This window comes from Staurois parvus, unplaced genomic scaffold, assembly GCF_062004578.1.
Source record: "Staurois parvus isolate SC_StPar_1 unplaced genomic scaffold, SC_StPar_1.0 ptg000212l, whole genome shotgun sequence".
NCBI lineage: Eukaryota > Metazoa > Chordata > Amphibia > Anura > Ranidae > Staurois > Staurois parvus.
This window is the reverse complement of record NW_028318008.1, coordinates 59,791-86,440: the sequence shown is the minus strand read 5'-3', so window position 1 is coordinate 86,440 and position 26,650 is coordinate 59,791. Positions and strand designations below refer to the sequence as shown.

The window sequence follows — 26,650 nt, the reverse complement described above, 5'->3', positions numbered from 1 at the left end:
AATTCTATTTTACATTCTTCAACTTTAGTCCAAGCTGCACACTTTGTATCTACAGGGACCCCTTACCTGCATAGGCACATCTCTGGGAAAGGTCAACTGACCCTTTAACCCAATCCTGTCATGACACAGCAGCTGCTTTCAAAGTCAAACCAAGGAAATATGGAACTGTCAGGGTCAAATATTAAAAGAGGGACTTCTACTGTTCACATTTGGTTCTCATTATATTTTATTCTTCTTTACAGTTCCTTTGCAAAAACCAAGATCTGCGATCAAACCTGGTACAGGATATCAGGAGGCACGCATTCTTCACAGGAATCAACTGGAAGGACTTGGACACAGCCAAGACACACGTGACACGGGAGACACAACCTGTAAGTATAGAGATCAAGAATGGTCCTGACTATAGCTGGGGGGAGGGGGCTGTTTTAGTGGCAGGCTCTTCTTCACTACTTAAGATTTTATTGTAACAGATTTTTCACATTTATGGTTTTGATCAATTAGATATATTGACAAAAAACTTTGTCTTTCCAGATGTCCATTAAAACATCGGCTCAAAAAATAGAAGTTGCTGAATTTCTGTGCATCGAAGACCGGGACAGACCGATAAAGCAAGAAGAGCAGGAGCTTTTCTGGGACTTCACTTATGTTAGTGACAGTCTGCGGCTACGATCAGTGGCCTCCTTAGCAACATCATCACTGGGGGCAGGAGACCACAAAACTCTACAGAAAGAGTGGCAGCTGTTCTATGAGACCGAGACTGGACAACAATCAGTGTCCTCCTCAGCAACATCATCATTGGAGGAATATGAAGCTCTAGAGAGAGAGTGTCAGCTGTTATATGAGGCGGAGGCTGGACAACAATCAGTGTCCTCCTCAGCAACATCCTCATTGGAGGAACATGAAACTCTACAGAGAGAGTGGCAGCTGTTCTATGAGGCGGAGACTGGACAACAATCAGTGTCCTCCTCAGCAATATCCTCATTGGAGGAACATGAAACTCTACAGAGAGAGTGGCAGCTGTTCTATGAGGAAGAGACGGGACAACAATCAGTGTCCTGCTCAGCAATATCCTCATTGGAGGAATTTGAAGCTCTAGAGAAAGAGTGGCAGCTGTTCTACGAAACAGAGACTGGACAACAATCAGTGTCCTCCTCAGCAACATCATCATTGGAGGAATATGAAGCTCTAGAGAGAGAGTGTCAGCTGTTATATGAGGCGGAGGCTGGACAACAATCAGCGTCCTCCTCAGCAACATCCTCATTGGAGGAACATGAAACTCTACAGAGAGAGTGGCAGCTGTTCTATGAGGCGGAGACTGGACAACAATCAGTGTCCTCCTCAGGAATATCCTCATTGGAGGAACATGAAACTCTACAGAGAGAGTGGCAGCTGTTCTATGAGGAAGAGACGGGACAACAATCAGTGTCCTGCTCAGCAATATCCTCATTGGAGGAATTTGAAGCTCTAGAGAAAGAGTGGCAGCTGTTCTACGAGACAGAGACTGGACAACAATCAGTGTCCTCCTCAGCAACATCATCATTGGAGGAATTTGAAGCTCTAGAGAGAGAGTGTCAGCTGTTGTATGAGGCGGAGACTGGGCAACAATCAGTGTCCTCATCAGCAATATCATCATTGGAGGAATTTGAAGCTCTAGAGAGAGAGTGTCAGCTGTTGTATGAGGCGGAGGCTGGACAACAATCAGTGTCCCCCTTAGCAATATCCTCATTGGAGGAATTTGAAGCTCTAGAGAGAGAGTGTCAGTTGTTCGATGAGGCGGAGGCTGGGCAACAATCAGTGTCCTCCTCTGCAATATCATCATTGGAGGAATTTGAAGCTCTAGAGAGAGAGTGTCAGCTGTTCTATGAGGCGGAGACTGGACAACAATCAGTGTCCTCCTCAGCAATATCCTCATTGGAGGAATTTGAAGCTCTAGAGAGAGAGTGTCAGCTGTTCGATGAGGCGGAGACTGGACAACAATCAGTGTCCTCCTCAGCAATATCCTCATTGGAGGAATTTGAAGCTCTAGAGAGAGAGTGTCAGCTGTTCGATGAGGCAGAGGCTGGGCAACAATCAGTGTCCTCCTCGGCAACATCATCATTAGAGGAACATGAAACTCTCCAGAGAGAGTATCAGCTGTTCTATAAGGCGGAGGCTGGACAACAATCAGTGTCCTCCTCAGCAACATCATCATTGGAGGAACATGAAACTTTACAGAAAGAGTGGCAGCTTTTCTATGAGGCGGAGGCTGGACAACAATCAGTGTCCTCCTCAGCAATATCATTGGAGGAATTTGAAGCTCTAGAGAGAGAGTGTCAGCTGTTAGATGAGGCAGAAACTGGACAACAATCAGTGTCCTCTGCAATATCATCATTGGAGGAATTTGAAGCTCTAGAGAGAGAGTGTCAGCTGTTCGATGAGGCGGAGGCTGGACAACAATCAGTGTCCTCCTCAGCAATATCATCATTGGAGGAATTTGAAGCTCTAGAGAGAGAGTGTCAGCTGTTCGATGAGGCGGAGGCTGGACAACAATCAGTGTCCTCCTCAGCAACATCATCATTAGAGGAACATGAAACTCTACAGAGAGAGTGGCAGCTGTTCTATGAGGCGGAGACTGGACAACAATCAGTGTCCTCCTCAGCAACATCATCATTGGAGGAATATGAAGCTAAAGAGAGAGAGTGTCAGCTGTTCTATGAGGCGGAGACTGGACAACAATCAGTGTCCTCCTCAGGAATATCGTCATTGGAGGAATATGAAGCTAAAGAGAGAGAGTGTCAGCTGTTCTATGAGGCGGAGACTGGACAACAATCAGTGTCCTCCTCAGGAATATCGTCATTGGAGGAATATGAAGCTGAAGAGAGAGAGTGTCAGCTGTTTTATGAGGCAGAGGCTGGGCAACAATCAGTGTCCTCCTCAGCAATATCTTCATTAGAGGAACATGAAACTCTACAGAGAGAGTATCAGCTGTTCTATAAGGCGGAGGCTGGACAACAATCAGTGTCCTCCTCAGCAACATCATCATTGGAGGAATATGAAGCTAAAGAGAGAGAGTGTAAGCTGTTCTATGAGGCGGAGACTGGACAACAATCAGTGTCCTCCTCAGCAACATCATCATTAGAGGAACATGAAATTCTACAGAGAGAGTATCAGATGTTCTATAAGGCGGAGGCTGGACAACAATCAGTGTCCTCCTCAGCAACATCATCATTGGAGGAACATGAAACTTTACAGAAAGAGTGGCAGCTTTTCTATGAGGCGGAGGCTGGACAACAATCAGTGTCCTCCTCAGCAACATCATCATTGGAGGAATTTGATGCTCTAGAGAGAGAGTGTCAGCTGTTCTATGAGGCGGAGACTGGACAACAATCAGTGTCCTCCTCAGCAATATCCACATTGGAGGAATTTGAAGCTCTAGAGAGAGAGTGTCAGCTGTTAGATGAGGCAGAAACTGGACAACAATCAGTGTCCTCTGCAATATCATCATTGGAGGAATTTGAAGCTCTAGAGAGAGAGTGTCAGTTGTTTGATGAGGCGGAGGCTGGACAACAATCAGTGTCCTCCTCAGCAATATCATCATTGGAGGAATTTGAAGCTCTAGAGAGAGAATGTCAGCTGTTCGATGAGGCGGAGGCTTGACAACAATCAGTGTCCTCCTCAGCAACATCATAATTAGAGGAACATGAAACTCTACAGAGAGAGTGGCAGCTGTTCTATGAGGCGGAGACTGGACAACAATCAGTGTCCTCCTCTACAATATCATCATTGGAGGAATTTGAAGCTCTAGAGAGAGAGTGTCAGCTGTTAGATGAGGCAGAAACTGGACACTAATCAGTGTCCTCTGCAATATCATCATTGAAGGAATTGGAAGCTCTCTAGAGAGAGAGTGTCAGCTGTTCGATGAGGCGGAGGATGGACAACAATCAGTGTCCTCTTCAGCAACATCAACATTGGAGGAACATGAAACTTTACAGAAAGAGTGGCAGCTTTTCTATGAGGCGGAGGCTGGACAACAATCAGTGTCCTCCTCAGCAACATCATCATTGGAGTAATTTGAAGCTCTAGAGAGAGAGTGTCAGCTGTTCTATGAGGCGGAGACTGGACAACAATCAGTGTCCTCCTCAGCAATATCCTCATTGGAGGAATTTGAAGCTCTAGAGAGAGAGTGTCAGCTGTTCTATGAGGCGGAGGCTGGACAACAATCAGTGTCCTCCTCAGCAATATCCTCATTGGAGGAATTTGAAGCTCTAGAGACTAGAGTGTCAGCTGTTCGATGAGGCGGAGACTGGACAACAATCAGTGTCCTCCTCAGCAACATCATCATTGGAGGAACATGAAACTCGACAGAAAGAGTAGCAGCTTTTCTATGAGGCGGAGACTGGAGAACAATCAGTGTCCTCCTCAGCAACATGATCATTGGAGGAACATGAAACTCTACAGAAAGAGTGTCAGCTGTTCTATGAGGCGGAGACTGGACAACAATCAGTGTCCTCCTCAGCAACATCATCATTGGAGGAATATGAAGCTTTAGTGAGAGAGTGTCCGCTGTTCTATGAGACAGAGACTGGGCAAAAATATGTGCCCTCCTAAGAAACATCATCATTGGAGGAATATGAAGCTCTAGAGAGAGAGTTTCAGCTGTTCTATGAGGCGGAGACTGGACAACAATCAGTGTCCTCCTCAGCAACATCATCATTGGGGGAACATGAAACTCTACAGAGAGAGTGTCAGCTGTTCTATGAGGCGGAGACTGGACAACAATCAGTGTCCTCCTCAGCAACATCATCATTGGAGGAACATGAAACTCTACAGAGAGAGAGTGTCAGCTGTTCTATGAAGCAGAGACTGGACAACAATCAGTGTCCTCTTCATCATCTGGGGACGATTAAACTTCACTGGGACAGTGGAAGGTTGTTGGCATGTGGCAGGATATCACACGCGTGGCCCAACAAAGCTGCGGAATAAATCCCCAATGTAACAGTGACCTTCAGGACAATACAATACCTTTGCCTACGACTCTCCCCAATATATGGGTGGTGGGCAGAGATGGATCCGCCATCCACCTTCTTGGCTGTATGCCTCATCCCCTTCAACCCAAGGGGTTCAAGTCACTGGGCAAGGGAAGTCAACACGCCCAATCATGACAGCGAAAGAGAAACATACATTGTATTCCAGTTTTACGCCATTGAAAATCCCGTGGGCGAGTGCAGGGCCATATAGAGAAAGGCTGGGCCCTTAGGGCTCCCATACAGATCAGAATTATCCTGATTGGTGGATGGGCCACAGTCCTGAAGGTGTCTAGAAAGAAGCGCAAACTAAAGCTGCACCCCCCTATGGAGAGACCCGCCCAAAGACTCCATGCCACACATGCCATTGGTAGGACATGTGGAGGAGAGGCGGACTATGGGGGTGGAGTCTAAGCAGCATGTATGTCGGAAAATAGCACAATGGTTTTGGCCCCTATTAACCTCTAAAGCTGGCCACAGATTCATCGACATTTGTCCGGCTCCAATTTCCATCCATCTATGGCCATTCCAGTTCGAGCGGAATCTAATAATCGACACCTCTGTGTAGTGTACCCCCTGTAGTGTAAACACACTACAGGGGGTATACTACATAACACACACTACAGGGGGTACACTACATAACACACACTACAGGGGGTACATTACAGGGGGTACACTACATAACACACACTACAGGGGGTACACTACAGGGGGTACACTACATAACACACACTACAGGGGGTACACTACATAACACACACTACAGGGGGTACACTACAGGGGGTACACTACATAACACACACTATAGGGGGTACACTACAGGGGGTACACTACATAACACACACTACAGGGGGTACACTACATAGAGGTGTCGATTATTAGATTCCGCTCGAACTGGAATGGCCATAGATGGATGGAAATTGGAGCCGGGCAAATGTCGATGAATCTGTGGCCAGCTTTAGAGGTTAATAGGGGCAAAAACCATTGTGCTATTTTCCGGCATACATGCTGCTTAGACTCCACCCCCATAGTCCGCCTCTCCTCCACATGTCCTGCCAATGGCAAGTGTGGCACAGAGTCTTTGGGCGGGTCTTTCCCTAGGGGGCTGGAGCTTTAGATTGGGCTTCTTTCCATAATTTATACATCACCCTTGATGTTGGGGTCCCATCTCTACCTTCTTAGCATTGTACACAGAGATGAACTGAGCACCCTAACACTGATGATTCATGGACAATTGGATGGCCATAGGGGGTCAAGAAAGATTTTTTTCCCCCTTTGGAGACAATCTGACCAGGTGGGGTTGGTGGGGGTGGGGGGGGGGGGCTTTCCATTCTTAGGACCAACAGAAGTAGAAGGTTTAGGGGTCTGAAAAGGCCTCACGTCTGAGGAGTCAGAGGATAACAGTGACTGATCTCTGATGTTTATGGATGCCCTAAAATCATTTCCATGCCGAATACTGTCCATTTCTGGATGGGGCCCCCTGGATGTTGGGGTCCCATCTCTTCCATCCCTGCATTGTACAGGGACATGAACCTGATCTAAATAAACTATAAGGAGCGGCCTCAGCCTACATGTCTCCACCAATCCACACACCCGGATGCATTGCATCCCGCCAACCAGGGCTTAGTCATATGTCTGGAGGAAAAGAAATGTCATCTCCAATCACAGAAAGGTTTCTTCACAGTAAGAGCTGTGAGAATGTGGAATAGACTCCCTCCAGAGTTGCTTGTGGCCAGCTCAGTGGATTGCTGTAGGAAAGTCCTGGATCCTTTCTTGGATACACAGAATATAACTGGATAGAACATTTATAGGGAACGTTGATCCAGGGAATATCCGATTGCCTCTCGGGGGGTCAGGAAGGAATTTTTTTCCCTGCAGGAGCACATTGGATCGTGCTTTGCTGGGTTTTTTGCCTTCCTCTGGATCAACTGTGGGTGTAGGATTAGAACTTTTTTGCTTTTTTAATGGTAGAATTGGATGGACTTTTGTCTTTTTTTAGCCAGACTAACTATGTAAGTCAAAGTCGGCCTCATTTCCTGGCTGGAGGACGTCCAGCATCTTCAGCAGACCTCATGACCGGAATCAGGGTGACACGGCATGTTTCTGTAGTGTAGTGGTTATCACGTTCGCCTAACACGCGAAAGGTCCTCGGTTCAAATCCGGGCAGAAACACAGTGTGCACCCTACTGGGGGGGTACAGAGAGCGCAGCGTCCCCCCCATTGTCCCCCCTCACCCCCATCGTATTCACAGCACACACATCCTTGTTAGGACCATCTTTCTGTCGGGAACAACTTCTGCTGACATTTAGCTTTTCTAACACTTTGGGGAATTTTTTTTGCAGATTTTAGACTTTTAATTTATTGCAAAATAAAGGATATGAGAAAAAATGATGGAAAAGGGAGAAGCAGAGACAGAGTGATGAGGTCACTGGGTGTAAGAAGACAGATGAGGTGTACAGCGGCCCCCGAAGTGATATGGGGGGGAGGGGTGACATGAAATAGCTGGATACAGCAATATAACACTGGGGGAACCAGCCTAGGCCACATCCGGGGGGGGGGGGAGTCCCTGAAGGTATGTCTGCTCAGCCTCCTGATTGTGATTGACAACTAAACTTTCATCCAGTGTTTGCACAGAACTGGAAGGAGATTGGCAATAAAGTTTTTACAGTATACATGAAAAAATAAAAACTTTTCGGAGGGGAAGGAGAGGCCGCATGATGTAGTAATTGTGTGCACCCCCTACCAGAAGTTCAGGGAAGCGCTGCAAGAGGAACACATCGCCGGGGACATCTACAGGATATAAGAAACATTGAGAAATGGTGTATTCGGTACGATATGAAATCCATTCCCTCCAAAGACATGATGGGAAGATAACTGACTCCTCTCTACATTGGTCCTCGTATGTGAGGGAGGGACCTTAGATTGTAGCTCCTTGGGGGCGGGGACTGAGGTGAATGTACAGAATGTAAAGCACAGTGTAAATTGTCAGCACTGTATAAACACCAATAATAAGAAATACATTGGAAGAGGTCATATTACTTTACCAGACTCACCCCCTTCTGTAGACACCATGCCCTCCTCCTGGGGCACACGGGGTGCGGCGGTCAGGACCCAGCGGGTGGCGATGAGGTTCCCCCTGCAGTCGTGTTGGAAATTTCCAGAAACTTTCACCCGCAGAGACACCTGATGAAGAAGAGAACATCGTATGAGAGATGGCCATAGAGATCAGGTGACCATCGCCCAATCCACCCTTCTGGGCAATGAGGAGCAGCCAATCAGAGTGGACAGTAGCAGGGTCAGATATAGAGAAGGGGAGCGGAGGGCGGCCCGGGGGTGCCAGAACGTCATCTGCTCCAATCTTCACATATCGCCCCCATAGAGGGGAGAGAAGCTGATCCTCCATTCACGTCATGTACTATCACATGCCCTCCTCTCCTCCTATGTCCTCTCTCTGAAAGCTGATTGGATGAGGATTTGTTTGTGGGTGGAGACATATACACTGCTATACACCTATATGATTCACTGCTATACACACCTAGATGGGTAACTACTATCTATGTACCTAGAGGGGTCACTGCTATATACACCTAGAGGGGTCACTGCTATATATACGCCTAGAGGGGTCACTGCTATATATACGCCTAGAGGGGTCACTGCTATATATACACCTAGAGGGGTCACTGCTTTATATACACCTAGAGGGGTCACTGCTATATATACGCCTAGAGGGGTCACTGCTATATATACGCCTAGAGGGGTCACTGCTATATATACGCCTAGAGGGGTCACTGCTATATATACACCTAGAGGGGTCACTGCTTTATATACGCCTAGAGGGGTCACTGCTATATATACGCCTAGAGGGGTCACTGCTATATATACGCCTAGAGGGGTCACTGCTATATATACACCTAGAGGGGTCACTGCTATATATACGCCTAGAGGGGTCACTGCTATATATACACCTAGAGGGGTCACTGCTATATATACGCCTAGAGAGGTCACTGCTTTATATACGCCTAGAGGGGTCACTGCTATATATACGCCTAGAGGGGTCACTGCTATATATACGCCTAGAGGGGTCACTGCTATATATACGCCTAGAGGGGTCACTGCTATATATACGCCTAGAGGGGTCACTGCTATATATACGCCTAGAGGGGTCACTGCTTTATATACGCCTAGAGGGGTCACTGCTATATATACACCTAGAGGGGTCACTGCTCTATATACACCTAGAGGCAGTGGTGTATTTAGATTTTGTGCTGCCCTAGGCATGGAGAGAACCTGACATTGACCAACAATGCCCCTGCCCACCCCCCGCCTGAGACAGCCTTCCACTATCACCCCTCCCCCCCCCCCCCCGTCGAGAAACACACCTTCACAGCTGCAGACATCCCCGGGAACAAGAGTCGGGCTCTGCATACACTATCACTATCAAGCAGCCCGTAACCTCTCTGGGATCCCACCTGGTCCCCATGCCGCATGTGTCCCTTCTTCCACCCCCCCTTCCACCCTAGGCAGATGCCTTGTTTGCCTTGCGGTAAATACGCCCCTGGTTGGAGGGTGTAGCACCAACCAAGCGTGACCCATTCAAGTGAATGAAGCCCCAACTTTACATGTGAACAAGCCCTTAGTGTGCCGCTGCCGATTACAACCAAGGGCTCATTCACAGGCTCAGTAGGCACTGCTGCTCCTCTGCAAAGTCAGTGCGTTTGGCAGGTGGTGAGGAGGAGATATGTTGCCTCATCATCACCTGATTTAAACCCACACTTGCCGTGCAATGCAGGCCATTCTGACACAGTAGTACAGCAGTTAGAGGTGTAAATCACGTGTGACGAGGTAACACAGCTCCCAGTGATCTTTGACTTGTCCCGTGTTGTTCAGGTAGATGTGCACCTCTTGAAGGTTGCCTGCCCCTGGTCTACAGTGTCTGCTTGTAAACAATCCAGTGCCGCTTTCCACAACCTTTTGGTGCAGTTGATGGTATATCAGCCGCTGGTGCTGCAGTATTGTAGGATTGCTCACTACTATCCAAACTTTCTGCTAATCTGTAGAAGGCTGGCCACAGACCATTTGTTTTTTTCATCAACCACCAGCAGGTTGATGGCAAATGTCAAAAATGGAGTCCACCAGTCACACAAATGAGGGGGTTGAGGAGTCCTCCCTGCTGCACTATTGTATTCTGACAGCGGGGACTCCTTTGCTGTCAGAATACACAGCTCCAGAGCTGCAGCCAATTGGCTGATGGAGAGAAATTCTCAATCATTAGATGGACTTCTGTTGAGTGGGAATAGCTAGAGATGGATGAACATTCACCCAATCCCTTGTGAACTGGCTGAATTTCAATTCATCTATGGCCAGCTGTCAGGAAAGGAATATCCAGGTATGAATGTGATAGCAGAGAAGCAGCGCTCACACAGGTAACACACACCATTCAGCAGTGGGATCCAGGGCGGGTGCTCAGGCTCCAAAGTGTCCTCCAAACACTGGATACAGGATACAAAACGCAGGAAGAGCCGCCAACTGCTGTGATCAAGGCTACTCGCCCAAACGCCTCACTATGCTTTTCTGTCACTCCTGTGTCACTAATAAAGCTTTCAGGAGGATTTCGGAGGTGCCGGCTCTTCCTGCTTTTTGTATCCAATATCCATGTACAAAGACGCCCAGGTTTAAGGAACTCTGCCCATGGCTGGATCACAGGTGCACGTGCATGAACGACCGTGCGTGTACCAACCAATATGCATTCACAAATGAATACACATGAACATGCATGTAGTGTATCAATGCCATTTGATCGATTACATTCCCTGAGTTCCTGATCTCCCATTGCCAACTTGGCCACCTCTGACTCTGCTCCAACGCCGCCTGTACCAACCCCTGGCTTGTCTCTGGACTACGCTCTGCCTTCTGTTTACCCATCCTGCTGTTACCAACCTCGGCCTGTCTCCTGACCAGTGCTGGATTTTGGTTTGGTGCTGCCCTAGGCGACACTAACATCTACCCCCCCCACCCCCCCCATCCAAATGGAGAGCAAAATATAGATAAAGAGGGAGAGAAAGAAAAAGGGAAGGAGAAAGAGAGAAAAAAAGAGACAGAGAGGGAGAGAGAGAGAGGGGGAGGGAGGGAGAGAGAGACAGAGATAGAAAGAGAGAGAGTGGGGGAGAGAGATAGAGAGATAGATGGAGAGAGGTATAAAGAGGAAGAAAGAAGGAGAGAGATAGAAATAGACAGCGAAAGATAAAGAGGGAGGGAGAAAAAGAGAGATAGGAGAGAAAGAAAGAAAAGAGGGAAAGATAGAGAGAGATAAAGAGTGAGTGATAGAGGGAGGGAGAGAAAGATAGAAAATAGAGGGCAATAGATATAAAGAGAGAAAGAGGGATGGAGAGAAAAAGAGATATAGAGATAGATAAAAAAAAGACAGAAGGAGATCAAGAGAAAGAGATAGAGGGAGAGATAGAAAGAAGTCCCGATCCTGTGATCACTGATTGGCCAATCAGTGATCACATGCAGAGTAGTAAGCAAGATGTCACTTCTGACATCATTGCTTACTAAGTGTGAAATGTGTGAATGATCACAGAGATCACACGGTACAGGGCCCTTCACAACAGCCTTGTACCATGTGACAAGCTATGAACAATCACAGCTCACACAGTAGTTCTCAATGGCTGCAGGAATGCAGCCAGAGAGAAGGAGAACTGATTCCTCTTACATCCTTTATGGGTGTAAAAGCAATCAGTGTAAAAAAAAAATCTTCATCACCCCCCAATGGTGACAATGTACTGCTAGGGTGACAGTATGTAAAAAAAAAAAAAAAAAACTTAAATAATAATATAAACAAAATATAAAAATGTGAAATTTGTTTTCTTTAAATTATCATTTTCATTAGTTATAAACTAATTTGGGTTTTTTCTTTTTTTTTTTACTAAAAAGTAAAAGATAATGGAATAAATTTTGGCCAAGATTTATGATGAAAAATTATTTATTTGCAAAATTTTATAAGAAAAACACTTTTTTCAGAATTTTTGTACTTTTTCATTTATATAGCAAAAAAAATAAAAATCCCAGCGGTGAATAAATACCACCAAAATAAAGCTTTATCTGTCTCAAAACAATGCTAAAAAATTCATCTGGGTACAGTGTTGCATGACCGCGCAATTGTCATTCAAAGTGTGATAGCGCTGACAGCTGAAAGTTGGCCTGGACTGGAAGTGGTTAAGAGCACAATGTATATACTATGCCCCCAGATAAAGGTCACCCCCCCCCCCCCCCCCCAATAAACAGACATTTTTCAAAAGCAGCAGAGAAATTCAAATGTCAGTTAGAGGGTAGAAATGCAGGGGGTGGAGGCCTGGCGACGTGATTGGATGACAAGTTGTTTACCACTTAGTGTGAGGACGTGATTGGATGACAAGTTGTTTACCACTTAGTGTGAGGACGTGATTGGATGACAGGTTGTTTACCACTTAGTGGGCGGAGCCTCACAGGAGTTGCCATGGCGACACCCAAGGCTGGAAGTTTCCGTGATGTCACGGCTGGCAGCCTGCAGTGGGCGGAGCTTAGCAGCTGAAGGTCAGACTGCACCAGACCTTGGAGGGAGAAGGAAGCGAGTCGGATTTCTGGGCAGTGTTGCAATACTATCATCATGCAACTATTCAGGAGAAATTGCTTTTCCCTCACGCAGGATTCTCTGAACACCAACAAAGAGAAATCTATCATAGAGGACTCGCTACATACCACAATGTTCATATTAATTGCCATATGGGCATTCATTGGGCGTCTGTTTCGGAAGAAGAGACGATTCACGGCAATTGAAGTCACTTCATCAAGCATGGAGGACAAAGATATTGAAGTCACTTCATCAAGCATGGAGGACAACGATATTGAAGTCACTTCATCAAGCATGGAGGACAACGATATTGAAGTCACTTCATCAAGCATGGAGGACAAAGATATTGAAGTCACTTCATCAAGCATGGAGGACAAAGATATTGAAGTCACTTCATCAAGCATGGAGGACAAAGATATTGAAGTCACTTCATCAAGCATGGAGGACAAAGATATTGAAGTCACTTCATCAAGCATGGAGGACAAAGATATTGAAGTCACTTCATCAAGCATGGAGGACAAGGAGCTATCCATTGAAAACTTCAACTTCCATGGAATTCTTGGACAGGGGGCCTTTGGGAAGGTCATGCTGGCCTCCCATCTCCCCACTGGTAAGAAGCTGGCAGTGAAGTTCATTAAGAAAAGGAAAGAGCTCAATGGTGGGCTAGATAGTGTCAGCAAAGAGGTTGATGTGCTGCATCAAATCAGAGAAAGCCCATTCATTACACGTCTGTATGGAGCATTCCAAACAAAGGTAAGTGTCCTTTCATCTTCCCATTTCTTCCTCCTCCTGTGAGAAGATCCCACACTGCACTGTGGCCCTATGTGTGTATTTCTGGATCTTCTCAAATTTGGAATGTTTAAATGTAACCTTTCTCTCTTCTTTTCACACAGACATATCTGGCCATTGTACTGGAATACTTGAACGGCGGGAACCTTCAGGAAATATTAACCGTTGCTCCACTAGATGGAGACTGCTTAAGGTAAGTCGAAAAACTGGTTCACGGCGCAGTCGGGGGTGGCTGACCACTGAGGATAGGTAGTGACATAGCCACGCCCCTCCAACTGAACCTGCCCATCACTACACCTATAGACTATAGGAAGAATTCACTTGTCTATGGATTTGTAAATCTTTTCGGTGCTAATCCAGATTTTTCTTTTTCCATTAGATATCTCACCGCGGAAATTGTGTGCGGCCTGCAGTACCTGCATTCTTTTGAGATCATCCACAGAGATATCAAGCCGCAGAATATCCTACTAGACAGTGCCGGCCACATCAGAATTGCTGACTTCAGCTTGGCCGTAAAGGGTGTCTCATCTTCCAGCAGGATTAAAGGACTGGTGGGGACACTATCTTATATGGCCCCAGAGGTCTTCCTGCACCGGGAATACTTTACAATGGCTGACTATTACTCCCTGGGAGTAACCGTATACAAGATGGCAACGGGGAAGCATCCCTTCTACACCGGCCAGAAGACCATTCATAAGCTGCAGATGGCCATGATTACCAAGCTGCCGAATTATCCCCAGGACATGGACACCGACCTCCGAGACCTCCTTGAAAGGGTAAGTAGTCATACAGCTTCACCACAGTCTTACCTGCACAACACTGATTTAGGCCACAACACAACTTTCATCACCCCACCGACGGCTTAGTGGAAGGAAGGATCTGCCTTCACTGCTAGCCCACCTGAGCAGTCTCCGTGTTGTCATAGAGACAGCGGCAGCCCTTATGTCCCTTTACAGTCTTAGCAAGTACACCACCAAAAATGAAAAGCCCACCGCAGAGGATGGGGAAGCAAAGCAGCAGCCCTGTTGTCCGCTATACCCCCAATGCAGAGGATGGCTAGGACTTGAATTCATGCTCTGTGCTTGATTGGGAAAGGGACAGGGCCAATCACACACGCAGAATCTTCCATTTCTGGGGACATTCCTTACACCCACTGCATATAGGATTCCCCCCAAGCTGCCATTGTTAGAAGAAAAACAATCATGGCGGCTGCAGATTTCATAGAAAGGTCACTTTTAGTACATTCCTCAGAACAAAGAAAGGGTTAGTTCACCTTTATCACAAACACCTCCCGTCCAGGTGAGAGTCACCCGTACAGAAACACAAAATGTGCAGCTCTGACTAAAGCTGAACTATGCCCTTGCTATAGGTGAAGGCCTTTTCTGGACCACAAGAAGCCTGACCGGAAAACTCCCAGGATGTTGCTAGGACGTTGCTAAGCAGGACCTAGCTATTACTGTTCACCTTCACCGTCACAGGAGCGAGCTCGCAAACATCGAGCTCTCTATCAGGGGACAGAAAGCGCATGTGAGGGAGGGGGTTTGAATCACAGGAAGAGCTCGCTCCTATGGTGGTGGATGGGAGCAGTAATAGCTAGGCCTAACATCCTGGGAGTATTCCAGTCAGGCTTCATAGCTATGGAAATGGCCTACACCTATAGTAAGGGCATGCTTCAACTTTCAGGATATACAATACCCAAGCTCAGCTGCTCACACAGCTCCTTGTGGCTGGACACCGGTGCTCAGGCTCAAGTGTCCCCGCACTCCAAGGAATCCAAGCTACAGTTGAGCGGGAACTTTGTAGATTCCCTAAAATGAAGATACGTTATTGGCTACATGTAATACACCCTGGTAATACGCCAATGCGCTTTGGCTGGAAAGCTGCTACAGCTGAAGCGCGTTAGCATATTACCAGAAGCTTTTCCATGGAGCAGCCAATAAAGTCTCTTTATTCTACGGATTACTCCGAGTGCTGGCTCAATTCTATTTTACATTCTTCAACTTTAGTCCAAGCTGCACACTTTGTATCTACAGGGACCCCTTACCTGCATAGGCACATCTCTGGGAAAGATCAACTGACCCTTTAACCCAATCCTGTCATGACACAGCAGCTGCTTTCAAAGTCAAACCAAGGAAATATGGAACTGTCAGGGTCAAATATTAAAAGAGGGACTTCTACTGTTCACATTTGGTTCTCATTATATTTTATTCTTCTTTACAGTTCCTTTGCAAAAACCAAGATCTGCGATCAAACCTGGTACAGGATATCAGGAGGCACGCATTCTTCACAGGAATCAACTGGAAGGACTTGGACACAGCCAAGACACACGTGACACGGGAGACACAACCTGTAAGTATAGAGATCAAGAATGGTCCTGACTATAGCTGGGGGGAGGGGGCTGTTTTAGTGGCAGGCTCTTCTTCACTACTTAAGATTTTATTGTAACAGATTTTTCACATTTATGGTTTTGATCAATTAGATATATTGACAAAAAACTTTGTCTTTCCAGATGTCCATTAAAACATCGGCTCAAAAAATAGAAGTTGCTGAATTTCTGTGCATCGAAGACCGGGACAGACCGATAAAGCAAGAAGAGCAGGAGCTTTTCTGGGACTTCACTTATGTTAGTGACAGTCTGCGGCTACGATCAGTGGCCTCCTTAGCAACATCATCACTGGGGGCAGGAGACCACAAAACTCTACAGAAAGAGTGGCAGCTGTTCTATGAGACCGAGACTGGACAACAATCAGTGTCCTCCTCAGCAACATCATCATTGGAGGAATATGAAGCTCTAGAGAGAGAGTGTCAGCTGTTATATGAGGCGGAGGCTGGACAACAATCAGTGTCCTCCTCAGCAACATCCTCATTGGAGGAACATGAAACTCTACAGAGAGAGTGGCAGCTGTTCTATGAGGCGGAGACTGGACAACAATCAGTGTCCTCCTCAGCAATATCCTCATTGGAGGAACATGAAACTCTACAGAGAGAGTGGCAGCTGTTCTATGAGGAAGAGACGGGACAACAATCAGTGTCCTGCTCAGCAATATCCTCATTGGAGGAATTTGAAGCTCTAGAGAAAGAGTGGCAGCTGTTCTACGAGACAGAGACTGGACAACAATCAGTGTCCTCCTCAGCAACATCATCATTGGAGGAATATGAAGCTCTAGAGAGAGAGTGTCAGCTGTTATATGAGGCGGAGGCTGGACAACAATCAGCGTCCTCCTCAGCAACATCCTCATTGGAGGAACATGAAACTCTACAGAGAGAGTGGCAGCTGTTCTATGAGGCGGAGACTGGACAACAATCAGTGTCCTCCTCAGGAATATCCTCATTGGAGGAACATGAAACTCTACAGAGAGAGTGGCAGCTGTTCTATGAGGAAGAGACGGGACAACAATCAGTGTCCTGCTCAGCAATATCCTCATTGGAGGAATTTGAAGCTCTAGAGAAAGAGTGGCAGCTGTTCTACGAGACAGAGACTGGACAACAATCAGTGTCCTCCTCAGCAACATCATCATTGGAGGAATTTGAAGCTCTAGAGAGAGAGTGTCAGCTGTTGTATGAGGCGGAGACTGGGCAACAATCAGTGTCCTCATCAGCAATATCATCATTGGAGGAATTTGAAGCTCTAGAGAGAGAGTGTCAGCTGTTGTATGAGGCGGAGGCTGGACAACAATCAGTGTCCCCCTTAGCAATATCCTCATTGGAGGAATTTGAAGCTCTAGAGAGAGAGTGTCAGTTGTTCGATGAGGCGGAGGCTGGGCAACAATCAGTGTCCTCCTCTGCAATATCATCATTGGAGGAATTTGAAGCTCTAGAGAGAGAGTGTCAGCTGTTCTATGAGGCGGAGACTGGACAACAATCAGTGTCCTCCTCAGCAATATCCTCATTGGAGGAATTTGAAGCTCTAGAGAGAGAGTGTCAGCTGTTCGATGAGGCGGAGACTGGACAACAATCAGTGTCCTCCTCAGCAATATCCTCATTGGAGGAATTTGAAGCTCTAGAGAGAGAGTGTCAGCTGTTCGATGAGGCAGAGGCTGGGCAACAATCAGTGTCCTCCTCGGCAACATCATCATTAGAGGAACATGAAACTCTCCAGAGAGAGTATCAGCTGTTCTATAAGGCGGAGGCTGGACAACAATCAGTGTCCTCCTCAGCAATATCATCATTGGAGGAATTTGAAGCTCTAGAGAGAGAGTGTCAGCTGTTAGATGAGGCAGAAACTGGACAACAATCAGTGTCCTCTGCAATATCATCATTGGAGGAATTTGAAGCTCTAGAGAGAGAGTGTCAGCTGTTCGATGAGGCGGAGGCTGGACAACAATCAGTGTCCTCCTCAGCAATATCATCATTGGAGGAATTTGAAGCTCTAGAGAGAGAGTGTCAGCTGTTCGATGAGGCGGAGGCTGGACAACAATCAGTGTCCTCCTCAGCAACATCATCATTAGAGGAACATGAAACTCTACAGAGAGAGTGGCAGCTGTTCTATGAGGCGGAGACTGGACAACAATCAGTGTCCTCCTCAGCAACATCATCATTGGAGGAATATGAAGCTAAAGAGAGAGAGTGTCAGCTGTTCTATGAGACAGAGACTGGACAACAATCAGTGTCCTCCTCAGGAATATCGTCATTGGAGGAATATGAAGCTAAAGAGAGAGAGTGTCAGCTGTTCTATGAGGCGGAGACTGGACAACAATCAGTGTCCTCCTCAGGAATATCGTCATTGGAGGAATATGAAGCTGAAGAGAGAGAGTGTCAGCTGTTTTATGAGGCAGAGGCTGGGCAACAATCAGTGTCCTCCTCAGCAATATCTTCATTAGAGGAACATGAAACTCTACAGAGAGAGTATCAGCTGTTCTATAAGGCGGAGGCTGGACAACAATCAGTGTCCTCCTCAGCAACATCATCATTGGAGGAATATGAAGCTAAAGAGAGAGAGTGTAAGCTGTTCTATGAGGCGGAGACTGGACAACAATCAGTGTCCTCCTCAGCAACATCATCATTAGAGGAACATGAAATTCTACAGAGAGAGTATCAGATGTTCTATAAGGCGGAGGCTGGACAACAATCAGTGTCCTCCTCAGCAACATCATCATTGGAGGAACATGAAACTTTACAGAAAGAGTGGCAGCTTTTCTATGAGGCGGAGGCTGGACAACAATCAGTGTCCTCCTCAGCAACATCATCATTGGAGGAATTTGATGCTCTAGAGAGAGAGTGTCAGCTGTTCTATGAGGCGGAGACTGGACAACAATCAGTGTCCTCCTCAGCAATATCCACATTGGAGGAATTTGAAGCTCTAGAGAGAGAGTGTCAGCTGTTAGATGAGGCAGAAACTGGACAACAATCAGTGTCCTCTGCAATATCATCATTGGAGGAATTTGAAGCTCTAGAGAGAGAGTGTCAGTTGTTTGATGAGGCGGAGGCTGGACAACAATCAGTGTCCTCCTCAGCAATATCATCATTGGAGGAATTTGAAGCTCTAGAGAGAGAATGTCAGCTGTTCGATGAGGCGGAGGCTTGACAACAATCAGTGTCCTCCTCAGCAACATCATAATTAGAGGAACATGAAACTCTACAGAGAGAGTGGCAGCTGTTCTATGAGGCGGAGACTGGACAACAATCAGTGTCCTCCTCTACAATATCATCATTGGAGGAATTTGAAGCTCTAGAGAGAGAGTGTCAGCTGTTAGATGAGGCAGAAACTGGACACTAATCAGTGTCCTCTGCAATATCATCATTGAAGGAATTGGAAGCTCTCTAGAGAGAGAGTGTCAGCTGTTCGATGAGGCGGAGGATGGACAACAATCAGTGTCCTCTTCAGCAACATCAACATTGGAGGAACATGAAACTTTACAGAAAGAGTGGCAGCTTTTCTATGAGGCGGAGGCTGGACAACAATCAGTGTCCTCCTCAGCAACATCATCATTGGAGTAATTTGAAGCTCTAGAGAGAGAGTGTCAGCTGTTCTATGAGGCGGAGACTGGACAACAATCAGTGTCCTCCTCAGCAATATCCTCATTGGAGGAATTTGAAGCTCTAGAGAGAGAGTGTCAGCTGTTCTATGAGGCGGAGGCTGGACAACAATCAGTGTCCTCCTCAGCAATATCCTCATTGGAGGAATTTGAAGCTCTAGAGACTAGAGTGTCAGCTGTTCGATGAGGCGGAGACTGGACAACAATCAGTGTCCTCCTCAGCAACATCATCATTGGAGGAACATGAAACTCGACAGAAAGAGTAGCAGCTTTTCTATGAGGCGGAGACTGGAGAACAATCAGTGTCCTCCTCAGCAACATGATCATTGGAGGAACATGAAACTCTACAGAAAGAGTGTCAGCTGTTCTATGAGGCGGAGACTGGACAACAATCAGTGTTCTCCTCAGCAACATCATCATTGGAGGAATATGAAGCTTTAGTGAGAGAGTGTCCGCTGTTCTATGAGACAGAGACTGGGCAAAAATATGTGCCCTCCTAAGAAACATCATCATTGGAGGAATATGAAGCTCTAGAGAGAGAGTTTCAGCTGTTCTATGAGGCGGAGACTGGACAACAATCAGTGTCCTCCTCAGCAACATCATCATTGGGGGAACATGAAACTCTACAGAGAGAGTGTCAGCTGTTCTATGAAGCAGAGACTGGACAACAATCAGTGTCCTCTTCATCATCTGGGGACGATTAAACTTCACTGGGACAGTGGAAGGTTGTTGGCATGTGGCAGGATATCACACGCGTGGCCCAACAAAGCTGCGGAATAAATCCCCAATGTAACAGTGACCTTCAGGACAATACAATACCTTTGCCTACGACTCTCCCCAATATATGGGTGGTGGGCAGAGATGGATCCGCCATCCACCTTCTTGGCTGTATGCCTCATCCCCTTCAACCCAAGGGGTTCAAGTCACTGGGCAAGGGAAGTCAACACGCCCAATCATGACAGCGAAAGAGAAACATACATTGTATTCCAGTTTTACGCCATTGAAAATCCCGTGGGCGAGTGCAGGGCCATATAGAGAAAGGCTGGGCCCTTAGGGCTCCCATACAGATCAGAATTATCCTGATTGGTGGATGGGCCACAGTCCTGAAGGTGTCTAGAAAGAAGCGCAAACTAAAGCTGCACCCCCCTATGGAGAGACCCGCCCAAAGACTCCATGCCACACATGCCATTGGTAGGACATGTGGAGGAGAGGCGGACTATGGGGGTGGAGTCTAAGCAGCATGTATGTCGGAAAATAGCACAATGGTTTTGGCCCCTATTAACCTCTAAAGCTGGCCACAGATTCATCGACATTTGTCCGGCTCCAATTTCCATCCATCTATGGCCATTCCAGTTCGAGCGGAATCTAATAATCGACACCTCTGTGTAGTGTACCCCCTGTAGTGTAAACACACTACAGGGGGTATACTACATAACACACACTACAGGGGGTACACTACATAACACACACTACAGGGGGTACATTACAGGGGGTACACTACATAACACACACTACAGGGGGTACACTACAGGGGGTACACTACATAACACACACTACAGGGGGTACACTACATAACACACACTACAGGGGGTACACTACATAACACACACTACAGGGGGTACACTACATAACACACACTACAGGGGGTACACTACATAACACACACTACAGGGGGTACACTACATAGAGGTGTCGATTATTAGATTCCGCTCGAACTGGAATGGCCATAGATGGATGGAAATTGGAGCCGGGCAAATGTCGATGAATCTGTGGCCAGCTTTAGAGGTTAATAGGGGCAGAAACCATTGTGCTATTTTCCGGCATACATGCTGCTTAGACTCCACCCCCATAGTCCGCCTCTCCTCCACATGTCCTGCCAATGGCAAGTGTGGCACAGAGTCTTTGGGCGGCTCTTTCCCTAGGGGGCTGGAGCTTTAGATTGGGCTTCTTTCCATAATTTATACATCACCCTTGATGTTGGGGTCCCATCTCTACCTTCTTAGCATTGTACACAGAGATGAACTGAGCACCCTAACACTGATGATTCAGGGACAATTGGATGGCCATAGGGGGTCAAGAAAGATTTTTTTCCCCCTTTGGAGACAATCTGACCAGGTGGGGTTGGTGGGGGTGGAGGGGGGGGGGGGGGCTTTCCATTCTTAGGACCAACAGAAGTAGAAGGTTTAGGGGTCTGAAAAGGCCTCACGTCTGAGGAGTCAGAGGATAACAGTGACTGATCTCTGATGTTTATGGATGCCCTAAAATCATTTCCATACCGAATACTGTCCATTTCTGGATGGGGCCCCCTGGATGTTGGGGTCCCATCTCTTCCATCCCTGCATTGTACAGGGACATGAACCTGATCTAAATAAACTATAAGGAGCGGCCTCAGCCTACATGTCTCCACCAATCCACACACCCGGATGCATTGCATCCCGCCAACCAGGGCTTAGTCATATGTCTGGAGGAAAAGAAATGTCATCTCCAATCACAGAAAGGTTTCTTCACAGTAAGAGCTGTGAGAATGTGGAATAGACTCCCTCCAGAGTTGCTTGTGACCAGCTCAGTGGATTGCTGTAGGAAAGTCCTGGATCCTTTCTTGGATACACAGAATATAACTGGATAGAACATTTATAGGGAACGTTGATCCAGGGAATATCCGATTGCCTCTCGGGGGGTCAGGAAGGAATTTTTTTCCCTGCAGGAGCACATTGGATCGTGCTTTGCTGGGTTTTTTGCCTTCCTCTGGATCAACTGTGGGTGTAGGATTAGAACTTTTTTGCTTTTTTAATGGTAGAATTGGATGGACTTTTGTCTTTTTTTAGCCAGACTAACTATGTAAGTCAAAGTCGGCCTCATTTCCTGGCTGGAGGACGTCCAGCATCTTCAGCAGACCTCATGACCGGAATCAGGGTGACACGGCATGTTTCTGTAGTGTAGTGGTTATCACGTTCGCCTAACACGCGAAAGGTCCTCGGTTCAAATCCGGGCAGAAACACAGTGTGCACCCTACTGGGGGGGTACAGAGAGCGCAGCGTCCCCCCCATTGTCCCCCCTCACCCCCATCGTATTCACAGCACACACATCCTTGTTAGGACCATCTTTCTGTCGGGAACAACTTCTGCTGACATTTAGCTTTTCTAACACTTTGGGGAATTTTTTTTGCAGATTTTAGACTTTTAATTTATTGCAAAATAAAGGATATGAGAAAAAATGATGGAAAAGGGAGAAGCAGAGACAGAGTGATGAGGTCACTGGGTGTAAGAAGACAGATGAGGTGTACAGCGGCCCCCGAAGTGATATGGGGGGGAGGGGTGACATGAAATAGCTGGATACAGCAATATAATACTGGGGGAACCAGCCTAGGCCACATCCGGGGGGGGGGGGAGTCCCTGAAGGTATGTCTGCTCAGCCTCCTGATTGTGATTGACAACTAAACTTTCATCCAGTGTTTGCACAGAACTGGAAGGAGATTGGCAATAAAGTTTTTACAGTATACATGAAAAAATAAAAACTTTTCGGAGGGGAAGGAGAGGCCGCATGATGTAGTAATTGTGTGCACCCCCTACCAGAAGTTCAGGGAAGCGCTGCAAGAGGAACACATCGCCGGGGACATCTACAGGATATAAGAAACATTGAGAAATGGTGTATTCGGTACGATATGAAATCCATTCCCTCCAAAGACATGATGGGAAGATAACTGACTCCTCTCTACATTGGTCCTCGTATGTGAGGGAGGGACCTTAGATTGTAGCTCCTTGGGGGCGGGGACTGAGGTGAATGTACAGAATGTAAAGCACAGTGTAAATTGTCAGCACTGTATAAACACCAATAATAAGAAATACATTGGAAGAGGTCATATTACTTTACCAGACTCACCCCCTTCTGTAGACACCATGCCCTCCTCCTGGGGCACACGGGGTGCGGCGGTCAGGACCCAGCGGGTGGCGATGAGGTTCCCCCTGCAGTCGTGTTGGAAATTTCCAGAAACTTTCACCCGCAGAGACACCTGATGAAGAAGAGAACATCGTATGAGAGATGGCCATAGAGATCAGGTGACCATCGCCCAATCCACCCTTCTGGGCAATGAGGAGCAGCCAATCAGAGTGGACAGTAGCAGGGTCAGATATAGAGAAGGGGAGCGGAGGGCGGCCCGGGGGTGCCAGAACGTCATCTGCTCCAATCTTCACATATCGCCCCCATAGAGGGGAGAGAAGCTGATCCTCCATTCACGTCATGTACTATCACATGCCCTCCTCTCCTCCTATGTCCTCTCTCTGAAAGCTGATTGGATGAGGATTTGTTTGTGGGTGGAGACATATACACTGCTATACACCTATATGATTCACTGCTATACACACCTAGATGGGTAACTACTATCTATGTACCTAGAGGGGTCACTGCTATATACACCTAGAGGGGTCACTGCTATATATACACCTAGAGGGGTCACTGCTATATATACGCCTAGAGGGGTCACTGCTATATATACACCTAGAGGGGTCACTGCTATATATACGCCTAGAGAGGTCACTGCTTTATATACGCCTAGAGGGGTCACTGCTATATATACGCCTAGAGGGGTCACTGCTATATATACGCCTAGAGAGGTCACTGCTTTATATACGCCTAGAGAGGTCACTGCTATATATACGCCTAGAGGGGTCACTGCTATATATACGCCTAGAGGGGTCACTGCTATATATACGCCTAGAGGGGTCACTGGTATATATATGCCTAGAGGGGTCACTGCTATATATACACCTAGAGGGGTCACTGCTATATATACGCCTAGAGGGGTCACTGCTATATATACACCTAGAGGGGTCACTGCTATATATACGCCTAGAGGGGTCACTGCTATATATACGCCTAGAGGGGTCACTGCTTTATATACGCCTAGAGGGGTCACTGCTATATATACACCTAGAGGGGTCACTGCTCTATATACACCTAGAGGCAGTGGTGTATTTAGATTTTGTGCTGCCCTAGGCATGGAGAGAACCTGACATTGACCAACAATGCCCCTGCCCACCCCCCGCCTGAGACAGCCTTCCACTATCACCCCTCCCCCTCCCCCCCCCGTCGAGAAACACACCTTCACAGCTGCAGACATCCCCGGGAACAAGAGTCGGGCTATGCATACACTATCACTATCAAGCAGCCCGTAACCTCTCTGGGATCCCACCTGGTCCCCATGCCGCATGTGTCCCTTCTTCCACCCCCCCTTCCACCCTAGGCAGATGCCTTGTTTGCCTTGCGGTAAATACGCCCCTGGTTGGAGGGTGTAGCACCAACCAAGCGTGACCCATTCAAGTGAATGAAGCCCCAACTTTACATGTGAACAAGCCCTTAGTGTGCCGCTGCCGATTACAACCAAGGGCTCATTCACAGGCTCAGTAGGCACTGCTGCTCCTCTGCAAAGTCAGTGCGTTTGGCAGGTGGTGAGGAGGAGATATGTTGCCTCATCATCACCTGATTTAAACCCACACTTGCCGTGCAATGCAGGCCATTCTGACACAGTAGTACAGCAGTTAGAGGTGTAAATCACGTGTGACGAGGTAACACAGCTCCCAGTGATCTTTGACTTGTCCCGTGTTGTTCAGGTAGATGTGCACCTCTTGAAGGTTGCCTGCCCCTGGTCTACAGTGTCTGCTTGTAAACAATTCAGTGCCGCTTTCCACAACCTTTTGGTGCAGTTGATGGTATATCAGCCGCTGGTGCTGCAGTATTGTAGGATTGCTCACTACTATCCAAACTTTCTGCTAATCTGTAGAAGGCTGGCCACAGACCATTTGTTTTTTTCATCAACCACCAGCAGGTTGATGGCAAATGTCAAAAATGGAGTCCACCAGTCACACAAATGAGGGGGTTGAGGAGTCCTCCCTGCTGCACTATTGTATTCTGACAGCGGGGACTCCTTTGCTGTCAGAATACACAGCTCCAGAGCTGCAGCCAATTGGCTGATGGAGAGAAATTCTCAATCATTAGATGGACTTCTGTTGAGTGGGAATAGCTAGAGATGGATGAACATTCACCCAATCCCTTGTGAACTGGCTGAATTTCAATTCATCTATGGCCAGCTGTCAGGAAAGGAATATCCAGGTATGAATGTGATAGCAGAGAAGCAGCGCTCACACAGGTAACACACACCATTCAGCAGTGGGATCCAGGGCGGGTGCTCAGGCTCCAAAGTGTCCTCCAAACACTGGATACAGGATACAAAACGCAGGAAGAGCCGCCAACTGCTGTGATCAAGGCTACTCGCCCAAACGCCTCACTATGCTTTTCTGTCACTCCTGTGTCACTAATAAAGCTTTCAGGAGGATTTCGGAGGTGCCGGCTCTTCCTGCTTTTTGTATCCAATATCCATGTACAAAGACGCCCAGGTTTAAGGAACTCTGCCCATGGCTGGATCACAGGTGCACGTGCATGAACGACCGTGCGTGTACCAACCAATATGCATTCACAAATGAATACACATGAACATGCATGTAGTGTATCAATGCCATTTGATCGATTACATTCCCTGAGTTCCTGATCTCCCATTGCCAACTTGGCCACCTCTGACTCTGCTCCAACGCCGCCTGTACCAACCCCTGGCTTGTCTCTGGACTACGCTCTGCCTTCTGTTTACCCATCCTGCTGTTACCAACCTCGGCCTGTCTCCTGACCAGTGCTGGATTTTGGTTTGGTGCTGCCCTAGGCGACACTAACATCTACCCCCCCCCACCCCCCCCCCATCCAAATGGAGAGCAAAATATAGATAAAGAGGGAGAGAAAGAAAAAGGGAAGGAGAAAGAGAGAAAAAAAGAGACAGAGAGGGAGAGAGAGAGGGGGAGGGAGGGAGAGAGAGACAGAGATAGAAAGAGAGAGAGTGGGGGAGAGAGATAGAGAGATAGATGGAGAGAGGTATAAAGAGGAAGAAAGAAGGAGAGAGATAGAAATAGACAGCGAAAGATAAAGAGGGAGGGAGAAAAAGAGAGATAGGAGAGAAAGAAAGAAAAGAGGGAAAGATAGAGAGAGATAAAGAGTGAGTGATAGAGGGAGGGAGAGAAAGATAGAAAATAGAGGGCAATAGATATAAAGAGAGAAAGAGGGATGGAGAGAAAAAGAGATATAGAGATAGATAAAAAAAAGACAGAAGGAGATCAAGAGAAAGAGATAGAGGGAGAGATAGAAAGAAGTCCCGATCCTGTGATCACTGATTGGCCAATCAGTGATCACATGCAGAGTAGTAAGCAAGATGTCACTTCTGACATCATTGCTTACTA

General features: G+C 47.1%; 2 non-coding genes across 2 annotated transcripts; both read left to right on the top strand.

Annotated features, from left to right (window-relative positions):
• The first annotated feature begins 7,102 nt into the window (after positions 1–7,102).
• Positions 7,103–7,175, top strand: TRNAV-AAC (transfer RNA valine (anticodon AAC)). The gene has a single exon. It is a non-coding gene; the product is annotated as a tRNA-Val (tRNA).
• Positions 7,176–22,301: 15,126 nt separating this feature from the next.
• TRNAV-AAC (transfer RNA valine (anticodon AAC)) lies at positions 22,302–22,374 on the top strand. The gene has a single exon. It is a non-coding gene; the product is annotated as a tRNA-Val (tRNA).
• Positions 22,375–26,650: the final 4,276 nt, after the last annotated feature.